This window comes from Agelaius tricolor, unplaced genomic scaffold (assembly GCF_023055355.1).
Source record: "Agelaius tricolor isolate 1412-34295 unplaced genomic scaffold, bAgeTri1.0.p SCAF_7, whole genome shotgun sequence".
Taxonomy (NCBI): domain Eukaryota; kingdom Metazoa; phylum Chordata; class Aves; order Passeriformes; family Icteridae; genus Agelaius; species Agelaius tricolor.
In genome coordinates, this window is record NW_027269267.1 from 41,675,984 (window position 1) to 41,688,957 (window position 12,974).

Sequence of the window (12,974 nt, forward strand, 5' to 3'; positions counted from 1 at the left end):
CAGTTTTAAATACCTCATTGAGAACCTTTATCCCCTTTTGCAGGAACATGACTTTGCCAAACAACTGGTAATAACAAGACAGATATTAGAAAATGATGGTATATGCAAATATTTGTCTATTGGGTGCACACATCAAGATAAACACATACATAAGTCTATTAGTTAGCAGAAACTATTTTCATCCCAACCATTTAGGTTGAATTTTCCTTTTTTTTTTTTTTAAGACTTGTTCCTCAGTCTCACACAATATGCAAAGGATGAATTTATAGCATTTAGGAAAAATTTTTAAAGTGAGGTATAGCTTTTAACATCCACATGAGAAATGTTACTTCTTTTTTTTAAGTGTATTTAAGACTACCTGAAAAGTTTAAAAATGGTTCTCATTTTTTTCTTCAATAACTGGACTTATTCACCTGTTAAATGAGTGATATTTTAGACTAATTTCATTGAAAAATATAGAAATAGAGGAACAGTATATCTTCAAATTCTCTTCCTTTTGACTTTTATAACCTAGCTCTTTAGCAGTCTGGAGAAATTAATTTTCATTTCGCATATAATAATACTCCATAACTGGCTCAAACATTTAGGCCCACTGCCTGCTGCTGAGACCAATCCTGCTTACCACCCACTCACCTCTGTCTATTTTCATGTGACCACAAAGAAATTTTGTAATTTATTTTATCAATATGGAAGCTAATTTCATTTTTTTGCAAGATTTTCCTTTACTTGGATGAGAAAGGTAATTTGACACCTTGCAGAAGCACAGGAGCAAATACTGTAAAAAAAGGGTTCAGGCAGGATATGGAAGAGAGGAGAGAAGATTCACACTGTGTTTTCAGCCTAGTGCAATCACAGATCAGCCTGAAGCTACATTTCATATCTAACAGAGACACCATAGTAAATATCCACTATAAACTTAGGTTGTTGATTTACAGTTCTGTATTGGTTGTTAGGGTGTCCATTTTATTTAAGTACAAATAAGTAACATGTTGACACAATAAGATGGCAATATTTTTCAGTCTGTACTTTACATAGTTCCATTAATACCTTTAAATTGATTTAATAATCAATATATGCCACAAGATGCTTTTCCAAAATCATTATGTAAAATGTTGCCTATCTGTTAGGTGCTACTAAGGGAAGAAAATCTGGATGTTCTGTAGACAGAAAATGCAAGCATAATAAAAATAGTAAATATGAGCCTTTCAGCGTGAGACTTTGTACATTATTTTCTAGTTTTGCTTTGCACACAAATAGAAGCATAAGTTCTTATTCTCATTGCACAATGACCCATATTTCCCATGAGACTATTATGTAGTCTTGTATTGGGTTGGCATGGTAAAGTTTTGAAGAAGATAAGTGTGGGGAGCAAAGTGTTTTTAAGATTTGATTTTATATCTCATTATTCTATGCTGATTTGATTGGTAACAATTAAACTAATTTCCCCAAGTCAAGTCTGTTTTACTCATGGTGGTAACTGATAGAGTGATCTCTCTCTGTCTTCATCTTGACCCACAAGCTCATCATTATATTTTTTCTCCCTTATCCCACTGAGGAGAGCAAGTGACAGTGCGGCTTTGGTGGGCACTTAACATCCAACCAGGTTCAACCTACCACAACTCTGTTTCCTAATCAAACATAAAAAATTATTCCTTTACTAAGGTTATTTCATATCATCATGTAATTTCTCTTTTGTTCTTTAATCATAATTTTCAATATAGTGCCCATGTGTATAAATACTTTGTCAAGACTGAAAGGAATATTCAACCTAAATCCACATTGTTTCAGTTGCATGTTTGAGAGACAGCAAGGGAAACACTAAAACAATGATCTGAACCTTTTTCACTGCATATGAACATTTCTCCTTGCCATTTCCAGCATGGTTGCTTCAACGCCATACGGCAGTTCCTCCCACTCAGCAGATGTCGCTCCCCATACTACCATCTCACAGTTTCCTCTTTATTCCTCTGCAGACAGTTGCTGAGGAATAAGCACCATCCTGCAGTGACATGCTCAGGTTGAAACCCATACAACTGGAAAAGCCTTATTAGTGTAGACTTTATGTGCAATTATCTTCCTGCTTTGGAGAGCCAGACTGCAGACACACACACACCCACATACCACACTGTTAATATTTGAAGTCAGACAGTACTTACAGGTGTTAGCTGACATAAATATACTTTGCAAATTATTTCTGAGGTGAGATCCCAAATACCACATTTTCACAGTCAAGTCTTTTAACTGGATGAACTTGTGAATATAGACCTGGTATTGAGCTAGGAAACCAATTCATTTTTGCTTTTTCTGATCAGTTTCTGCACATCAAAATATATTGCTGTACATCAAATAATTATTCTAATTCGATATGAGAACACGTGAATCTTGTACATTTTGTTATAGATATTTTTGCTTTTACTGTTCATTTTCTTATATCATTACTGTTTCCAGTAAATTTTTCCTATCTTAACCCATGATTCACCTTTTGCGCCTCCAGTTGTCCTCTCCAACCCATCTCAGGGGAGAGGGAAGGAGAGCAGGGAGCAATCGCTGTATGGTTCTAGTGGGAGAACTAAACTTGAGAATACCCTTCCTAAACCACAGTGGGGAAAGGAAGATGTACAGATATTTATCATTTGTTGGAAGTTATAGCTCATGGGTAGCTTTTGATGGCTCAGAGGGAATTTAGATAGTCCACAGAATAATTTGAACCAGGGTCAACAGAAACAAATAAACAAAAATACTGGATGTAGAATTACTTGATTATGGTCATATCTGAAACCTGAACATAGAACTACTTATTTCTGAAGCTTTTTTTTTAATAAACTCTATCCATGTGCAGTAGAAAGTTTGTTTTTCTCCCCACAGTTCACAAAACAGTTGTTCAAGCTATGCTTAAGATTTGTACAAATGACAACTTGAAAACAAAGGAAAAATACAGCATTACTCAAGCTGTTGTCTTGAGATGCCTTCCTCAAAGATATCAATATTTCATGCTTTCTGAATGAAATCAACTTCAACTGCAAAATTGATGGAACCTTCTTAAGTTTTTGGTACATATTAGGCAGTAAGGAAACAATCCTAAAATTATGAGTCAGTGTGGTAAGTGTGAATTGGAAACTTACATTTTATGGATATCTTAAGGTCAATTTAAAATCAAAAACACTTAAGCTTTCTAATATAAGAGATATAGTGCATATTGAAGTCTGCTTTAACATCAAAAGATGTAAGGCACAGTTACTCATTTAGTTTAAAGCTAGCTATTTTGTATTAGCCAGTTTCTCACATTCATCTTTAAGATCAAGAAAATTTGTGACATAATTAAAAAAAACCATATATCCTAGCATGTTACCAGTGTTTCTGATGGATTCCTTTGATTAACATATACGTGTATATGCCATATGTGTTAATCAAAGGAATTAACACATGTGGCATGTACTTTAAGATATAAAAATTTCTAAGTAATGAATATAATCTATTGAGAACAAGTAAGAATATATCATAATCAAATTTATTTTTTCTTTTTAAAGAATTTCCTTTATTCTTATAATCAGTTCTTTAATATTTCTGATACATTTTTATTGTCTAAATGTTTATTCTATCAGTAAATAATGCTTATCTTCAAGCACAAAGATAAATTAAGTTTCTGTTGTCTGTGAATCTGGTTTACAAGACTATTAAGGTATTCTTCTTGTTATGAACACCAAAGAGGACTGCAGAGTCCTTCAGCCAGATTGAGTGTTCAGTCTTGTGTTAATATATATATGTAGGGTCCAGGAATCAGTAAACACTCTTGAGTGTGTTTTCTGTTTCTAAACAAAAAATCTATAGACTTTCTCCTGAACAAGCATTTAAATTATTAGAGAATGTAGACTAGGTTCATAAAATGAATAGAGAACAGGAACTAAAATGAAACAGTTTAAAATAATATAAATAGTCACTTTACATAATTTTTTGGTCTTTGCATGTGTTTATTTTGATTTATAAAACCAAGATATGTTAGAAATATTGCTTAGCTCAAAAATAAAACTCTTTGAAATCTGATTAAAAGCTCAAGCAGGCCCAAGCAGATATGTTTGGCTTACTCACAGAAGACCATTTTTCAGTTTTTGAAATGGACTCTTACAGTTTCTGATATGTTGGTGAATAGTATTGAGGGAAAAGGATTGCAAACCTGGATGATTCAGAGTTGCTGCCACAGGATGAGGTTAAGGTCACTAGAGTAATCTACAAAGTGTTTAAAAGGTTCAAGGCCATAAAACAATACCTAAAAGGCAGAGTGCTAAACTATAGGTTGGACTTGATGTTCTCCAAGGTCTTCCCCAAACTAGTTGATTCTGTGAGTCTGTGATTTATCCTTCTCACAGTGCTTGTGATCAGATAACTCAGCCAACTATCTGAATTAGTATGTCAGTGTGGACATACTGGAGTTTTCCTTAGTTCTCTGGAAAGGTCAAATTTCTCTGGTGATTCATGTAAAGCCCAGTGACCTTCTAGTGGTCCCTATGTTCATAGGCATTAAGGTGTGGGAGAATAAAAACTGTTCAGACAAACTTAATTTTTCTGATCTCCAAAGAAAAAGCAAATCAGATTGCAAGCGTATATTCTTGATAGTTTTCAGACTTGTTTCTGAGGGTGTAGCTGTCAAAAACTGTTTAAGCACTTCTGAAGAATAGCTGGCCTATTGGCTTATACTTGTTTATTTGTTTGGTTTTTTATTCTGTTTTCTTGTCATTTTGGAAAATTTTATAAGACCAAAAGAGACAAATTCTCACAGGATTCACTTTCTCAGCTGATGGCAAAAGCAGTTAGAAAATGCAGGGCTTTGTTACAAAATAAGTGTACACTGTAGGAAAGCAGGGGGAGGAAGGGTAAGCATTACAGGTAATATTAGGGAATAAAGTCTCAAAGAGTCTTAGATTGAGCAGGAGTGTGCAGCTATGCCTGGTTGGAATTAAAATATTCTGATTTCAGAAGGAAGTGACATTGTGGACATCATGGGTGAAGCAGACTTGATGTGTAAACATATCATGAATTTAAACAAAAATCTATAAAATTCCTCTTTTACTGTATCCTTTCAGAGTATTTTGGAAGCTTGAAAGTTAAGTATCTTGGATTAAAAAGAGTAATAGGTATAGTTCACAGTTAATATGTAATTGTTCGTTATAAATCTATGAGTGCTTATTTTTTTAAGTATCAAGAAGTGGGCCTTCTGTAGGCATGATTTAGTTCTTTCATAAAGTCAAAAAAACTGATTACACTATTCTAATGCATTTGTGCTGTTAAAAGCTCTTTGGACTTGTTTAGTTGGTTTTGGTTTAATTGGATTTTCATTCAATTAAAAAAAAAAGACAAAGGATTTGTGTAAAAGATCACTTATATCTGAACAATTAACTACCTGTCAGCTGGATTGCTGTGTTGTCTACACAGTAAAAATTGTAAGTAGGTGGAGCAAAAATTTCAGTGGACAGAAAGTCAAAATGTGAGATAAATGGCTAGTTGTGGAAGTCTTATTTTTTGTATTTTAGAGAACAGACATGAAAAAACATTGTTCTTTTTTCACTGATGATGATAAAACAATTATCTCAGTCTTCCTATTTGTAATGAAAAAATAATTATTCTGTGTCTTTCTAGGATTAAGTACAGATTTTTGACCCTAAATGATTTGATCCTTCATACTCCAGAGTATTTAGAAAATTTAGATATAATGATTTAATTCCTTTAGAAATTCCTGTGTCCAACTGATTTCTGGTCTTGTCATGTTTTCAAGAATTGTGGATTTAGAGAAGCAGAACATGTATGTAGGTGGTTCCATACTATGGAAGTAAAACTGTGATTATTACTTCATTCAAGTCTAACTAAATTTTGACTCTGTTACTTATAAAAAAGATAATGCATCCTCTTGACAGTTGGAACATTCTCATATTGAATGGGAATTATGTTTTTATGGATATTTACATATGTAACAAATAACATAGTTAATTTAAAAAAGAATAATCACAAACTGTGTAACTGTGCAAAACTTATTTTCCTGTGGTTTTTTGCTTTTGTTTTTTGTTTGTTTGTTTTTCTTTCATGAGTGAATAGTTTAAACAATTGAACATTTTAGACAATTGAAAATGCAAAGTTGAAGCTCTTTGAAATGCTTAAGTCACATTCAGCAAATATATCTGTAGTTCAGACAGATATGGTAACTATTTATTCTTTTATATTCATAGTCTGATGTACTCTAAAAGAATATTTAGAACAATTCTAAAGCAGTACTACTTATTTTTGACATGGTTGAACTTTGGTTGTCATTTTTCTTCATATCTGGGTATCTTGCAGTTCTACATTTTCATATTTGTGAGTGAGTGAAAGCAGGTTTCCAAAGTCCTCATTTTGGAGTACATGTTTTCTTGAGTCTTCTGAGTCTTTATCTATATTTTAGCATTAACTATCAGACGATGTTTCCATCTGTCACAGTTCCCACAGAACTATGGCTTAATGTTGAAGTATTTGGTTCTCCAGATTAATTCCTTCTCACAGTTCAGGTTTAGGTTATTAACAAGATGTCAAGAGAGGTAGATTTCAATTAAGACACTGGGAAAATTCATTCTGACTTATCCATATCTTCGTCTTATCTTTCTTGTTCCCACTTTTTTAAGCAATTCCCTGTTTAAATAGCTCCCTGTTACTCTTCCTAAACTCTCTTCAATGTTTTCATGCCAGCAGACCTGATAACTCAAAAGATGATCAAAAAATAAAATATAGAGTATCCCGATTTAGAAATATATTCACAAGGATCATCAAAGTCCAATTTCTAGCCCTGCACAGGTGTCATGGTTTAGGAATGGTATTCCCCAATCTAATTTTCCTGTTGAAACTCATGTGCCACTCACTGGCTTCCCTCTATCCCTCCCCTGAAGGAAAACTGGAGACACAAAAGGCAGGATCACAGGCTGAGAAAAGAACAGTTTACTGGAAACAGCAAAGATATAAGAAAATTAAATTAGTAATAGTAGCACTATAAATAACAAAGTGTACCAGATTCACATGCGATTTCTTAGAACCAGTGCTCCCTCTGCCACATTTACTCAACCCAAAAGAACCTCTTCTCTCCCTCCCCCCTGCCTCTGGCATGGGTATGAGGTGCATAGAATAACCTCCATGTCCTAGCCATGCCTCCTTCTGGCTACTGGCAAAAATTAACCCTGTCCTGGCCAGAACCAGGACAACAGGACAGCCCCAAGAATCACACCACGTGCCTGACAGGATATTGCAAATGTTTCTTTAACTCTGTCAGACTCGGTGCCATGACTTCCCTGCAGAGCCTGTTCCAGTGCCCAGCTACCCTCTGGTTGATGAACTTTTTCTGAATATCAAACCTTAACCTCCTCTGACACAGCTTCATGGCTTTAGCTTGGGTCCTATCACTGGTTATAAGAGAGAAGAGATCAGTACCTTCCCCTCATGCAGAAACTGTAGACAATAAAGAGGGGCTTTGGTCACTTCGTCTGTTCAGCCTGGAGAAGAGTGGTCTCCCCTCTTCTCCCGACTGAACAGACTAAGTGACCAAAGCCCCTTCTCATATGCTAGGGCCTTCACCATCTTAGTGGCCCTCCTTTGGACACTCTCTAATAGTTATATATCTTATACTGTGGCACTTAAAACTGCACACAAGGACTTGAGGTGAGGCTGCACTAGCACAGACTGAATCAGGAAAATCACCTCCCTTGACCAGCCAGTGATGCATGCCAGGACACAGTTGAACCTTCTGGTGGTCATGTCACACTGTTGACCTAGTAGAATGGGACTTAATGTTAGAAGAACCAAGGCTTGAATAGTGGAGACTAGTAAGTTGATAAGAGTAGTGGTATATGGAGGTTGAAATACTACTGAACCAAGTGGAACCCAGCTCCTGACAAATTATTCTTTTGAGACCTTTTTTCCTCTTTTTATTCTTGCAGAATTGTCTTCTGCCATTTAAGACAGAACAGAAAGCCTTTAGTCATGCTTCTAGAAAGCCAAATTATTTCATTACCTTAACATGATGGGTTTTATGTAAAATAAAGTAACAGATGGTAAGGTGTAGGTCTAAAGATAAAGGACTTTTCCAATTACTTATGAAGAGGCAAAAAATGAGCAAATCTGCATAATTTTTTATATAATAAAATGGTAGAAAGCAATTTCCAGACTGATTGGAATAGGATGCCATTAAAATTGCTTCTTAAGGGAATATTTTAAGTGCCTGTTTTTCAGAATGAAGTGCCTGTAATTCATGGGCATAGATAACAGCTGTACTGGCCTCTGTGTGTAAATGCAGTCATATTTCCATGATTTCAAAATTTTCATAAGTTATATGATTTATGTAAGAATTTATGGTTACTCAAAGGCATCAGAAATGCAGTTTAAGTGCTACTACTCATAAGACTTGCCAAAGGATTAACATCAGCTGATTTATTTTCTAAATTTTATTGTTATTGTATATCATACTTACTCTAATATGATGTCTCTGTACTACAATAATTTCATCCTAAAGTAACTCAGAGTATAAAATCCAACTGAAGAAATTATTATAAAAATGACATAATAAAGAGATGTATTTGTAAAAACATTTCTATAATTAGAATTTTATTCATAGAGAAAGAATGAAGTTTATTTATAAGAAAAATTCACCTCTTTGTACAATCCTGACAAAAAAAGCATCACATATTCTGTTATGAATTAACCTGAATCTATTTAGATTTAGTATGATTTTCCTGTTTTCAGTGTATGTGTATGTAGTGTATGTTGTTTAACAAACTATTTGGAAATACTTTTTTGTTTGTTTCATTTCTTATAAAATGAAGTCTAGAAAAACCTTTTTGGCTATCACTGGTGCTCATCTCATTGTAGTTCAAACTAACACATCTTTGAAATATTTCTAGCAATAGTCAAATTTAATATGCACATGGATTTATGAATGATTACCATAAATATTCAAAGTGGTGAGGCAAAGTTTTCCCTGCAAATGTAATTTTCTCAGACTCTGCAGTGTTTAATAGGCTATTGCTCTAACATGCTCTATTTAGTTTTGCAACTTCTATATTGGAAGCATAAGTTTTTTCAGAGTGAACATTCCTTTAACAGTCAGTGGACCTTACAGTACAGATCACTTCTGTCACTGAATAAGTTAAAAGTGTTGAGTGCAAAATATTAAGTAATCTAATGTAGTTTTAACATTTATAACCATATAGAAAAGCATACTTATAAAGGTTCTGATAAACTTTTGCAAATGGAGTGACATGCTTCACTAGTAAGAGAGAAACAGCAATATACTTTAATAAAGTAGTGAGTTAATTAAGAAAAATTAAATCATAAATGCAACAGTGGTTTAACGAGATTGGATGGGAAGGTACATTTGGCCATTTACTGCATAGAGGACAGGGTCACATAAAGATGTGAGGGACAACCTTCTGTTGAGGCAGGAGGTTCAGAAAGAACCCACCTGCCCATTCTCAGAGAGGAGTCAAAGTGCACATTAGTCTGAGACTTGGTCAACAGTTTACGGCTAAAGGATTCTATAGGCACAATGAATCCTATATATCACTTAGCTAAGATTTCAAATTTTAGCATGCTAATAATCACTTTCCAAGGATCTGTTGTAGCAGGGAAATTGTCAGCCTCTAGGAGTAACCTTGAGAGGCTCCCCTACTCGAAGTGAAGTCCTAGTGTGAGGCCCCTGCTATGCCGGAGAGCTCAGCAGGCCAAAGTAGCATGATTGGCTTATTTGTGAACCACCAAGACATCTGAGTCAATGCTCTAGACACCCCCTGTGTACCATGTTGCCATCTGTTCCCCAAAGTCCACAGCAAGCGGGATATGGCTATCAAAACACTGGTGATTATGGATTAAGCAAGAGGTGGGGGGAGAGAGGCACACTGTCACACTCCATGCACGACTATAGTCAATTTATCTTACCTCCAGAGGCTGGTGGTATGGCCAGTCCATGCATGTGGGTATGCATAAGTTATGTGTGTTTTGAACAGGCACAGTCATAAACTCAGGCACAGATATTTCACCTAATAGAAAGAGCCTGACATACTGGATGCACAGATTTTACCTATTCATTAATTTTAGTCTGAGAATCTCTCTTAGTTCTCATAAAAATCTTTCAACCTTTACTTGTCAATCTACTTCTACCAGAACCAGCCAGGTTCCTTCACTCAAAGCTTGTCAACACTTTTCAAAATGTATCTTCTAATTTCAGTCACAGAACAAAGAGAGATTTTCTAAAAATATTTTCCTTTGTCTATTCAACAGCTGCTTAATTTAAAGCAGTTCAACTGTAGATATACAACTATCTTGTCCTAATAAAGGACTATGAAAAAATTACCACAGTACTCTTTGAACAAATAGTCTTGAAGAACGCAAACGTTTCTAGGTTTCAAAAGAATACAGTGATTTTTTTTACATCTTTATTTTAATGTATCTTTAATGTGCCCCGGAACTTTATATGCAATATCTTAATGAAAAGTGATAGGTTAGCTTTCAGGAATTTTAAAGCTGGAGAAAAGTATCTGGTATATTCAGAATCTTCCCCTTCTGTGAAAAGTTTATAGTGTCCTTTACTCAGAGCTACTTGTGAAATTGGAAGCCATAATGAGTGTTTACTTTTTCTGAGCACCCAAAAGTACTTGGAAATGGTAATACCCTAGCTGTCTTTTGATGTCTTTCTACAGCTGTCCTGGAAAAACTAGTAAAGTTCAGGATCTATTTGAAATAAGTTAAAGGATAAAAACCTAATTAGTGCCAATCAACATTATTTTTTCAACAGTATGTCTACTAAAAGAAGTTGTTTTGGGAAAGAAATGTAAGGGGAACATTTATGTACTTAGAAAACTTTCAAAAGGGTAATTTTAAGGTATCCTAATTCAAACCAACAAAAAATATTAGTTCCTGCTATGGGAGTGATAAATATTTAATGTAATATTTATAGTGAAGAAAAAATTGTCTGTACTACTGCAGGCATATGGATCTGATCATCCCAATATACAAAGTGTAGGAAAAATTAGAATATAAGAGAAATTGAAAAATATGAAAATGATTTCAGAGAAAATTTAGGGATTTTATGATCACTTGATGACATACATATTTATATATATGAATATCACAGGTATTTCATTTATGGTGTATGTTCTTAAATTTATCAGAGGAATGAAATGCAAAGCATGCATCTGCCTGGACTTCAACAAAGCACTTGATATAGCACCATGTGTAAAATACAGGTCAAATTAGAAAAGATAAAAATTACTAGAACTGCAAAATTATTTAGATAAAAAGATAAAAGATAAAAATTACTAGAACTGCAGAAACTGCAAGGTTCTAGTCAAAGGGGAGAAGACAGCAGATATTATTGATATTAAATATATTATGAAAGATAAATGAAATTATGTTTCTCAAGGGTTAGGTCAGTAATACTCTTAAGTGAATTTAAAGATACTATGTATGAATCAGGAATACCTCAAGAACTTTTACCAATGTTGAAAATGTAAAAATCATTGTAATCCTAGAGAAAATGAAGGCTCATTCCACACAAGTGCTGCTTAAATAAGTACAAGCAATCAGAATAGTGTTATTGAAGAAAATAGCAATAAAGCAGGAAACAATTTCTTCTAACAGTGTTTGCTCTTCTGTTCTATAAAATAAAATCCATTACTTTGACTTTCAATGCCAATTTCTAAGATATTCTTTGTGTTGCAGAAAGTTACTTGTACAGATGTGTACATTTCACTGAGTGGTGAGTAACTGATGAATCAGTTCTAGCTGACAGACTGGTAGCTTCACAACTTTAATGATTTTTTTTTTAATTGTTCATACTCACAGGAGAAATATTGGGTGAATTTTGGTACCACAGAGGTAGACATATAACTTTTGACAGTACAAAATTTTGTGTTTTGTAACTGGAAACTAGTAAGAAAAATCACTGACAAAAGGGCAGAAATTCAGGCTCATTGAAGGAGCTGTATCATATTCAGTCCTATGAGGTACCAATATGTCACAGCTGTGAATAATGCAAATGGTGTCCTAGGATTTGTCAGCTGAGTTAGGACAATATTAGTTCCATTATACAAAATTCTGAGGAGATAGTCTCAGAAATATGTGCTCCAGTCATTCATATTGAAAGGAGATGAATTTAAACTGACAGATGGAGAGAGCTTCTGTGATAATGTAGAAAATTGGAAGTCTATTATATGAGAAGAGATTGGAAGCACTGAGCTTGGTTAGTCTGGTGACACAAAGGCAAAAAGGGGATAAGGTTGCTGCCTATAAATTCATCAAAGGTTACAGACTTTGTAAGGTAAAGGGTTGGTAAAGGAACAAATGGATACAATAAATATGTTTTGCTTGAAACTGAATACCTAGTAATTCTATGGCATGTGTGGAAGCCTAGTGTTTACAATGTATTATGGGAGAAAAACCAAAGATTAACAAAACAAATATTACTTTAAATAGATTTTCATATTTTTTTAAAGGATTAACAACTCTGATTCCTGCAATAAAAGAAGTCACTGCTATATGAATGTATTGCATGAACAATTAATAGGTCATGTACTGAAAGACATATACAGATATGAAATGTATACATTGACTATAGGCCTGCATGACTTTAAATACCTGGTAAAACATCTGGAAATGTGAATCTGAATAAAATCAACCAACTGATTTGTTATGGAGCCAGTTGCAGGCCTGGGAATAACAGATTCTACTATCTGTACAGGGTGGAAAGAACTCTTTTTTTTGAATTCTTAAAAAAGAGATTTTCAGTTTGCCTCTAGGTCAGCATGAACGTGCACATTAATCTGTAGCTAAAACAAGTAATCTAATTCTCAGCTGTCTTAATTTGATAAAGTGAATCCCACTCATAAACTGTAACAGGCCTGAGTAGGGAAAAATAGTTGTCACCAGCAGAGTCTCTCAGATTACCTAGGGAAAACTGCAGCCTAATACAAGAA

General features: G+C 34.3%; 1 long non-coding RNA gene across 1 annotated transcript in view; it reads right to left on the reverse strand.

The window, feature by feature from the left end:
• Window positions 1-12,974, reverse strand: part of LOC139591846 (uncharacterized) — a 114,946-nt gene that overhangs the window by 41,112 nt on the left and 60,860 nt on the right. The window lies entirely within an intron of this gene.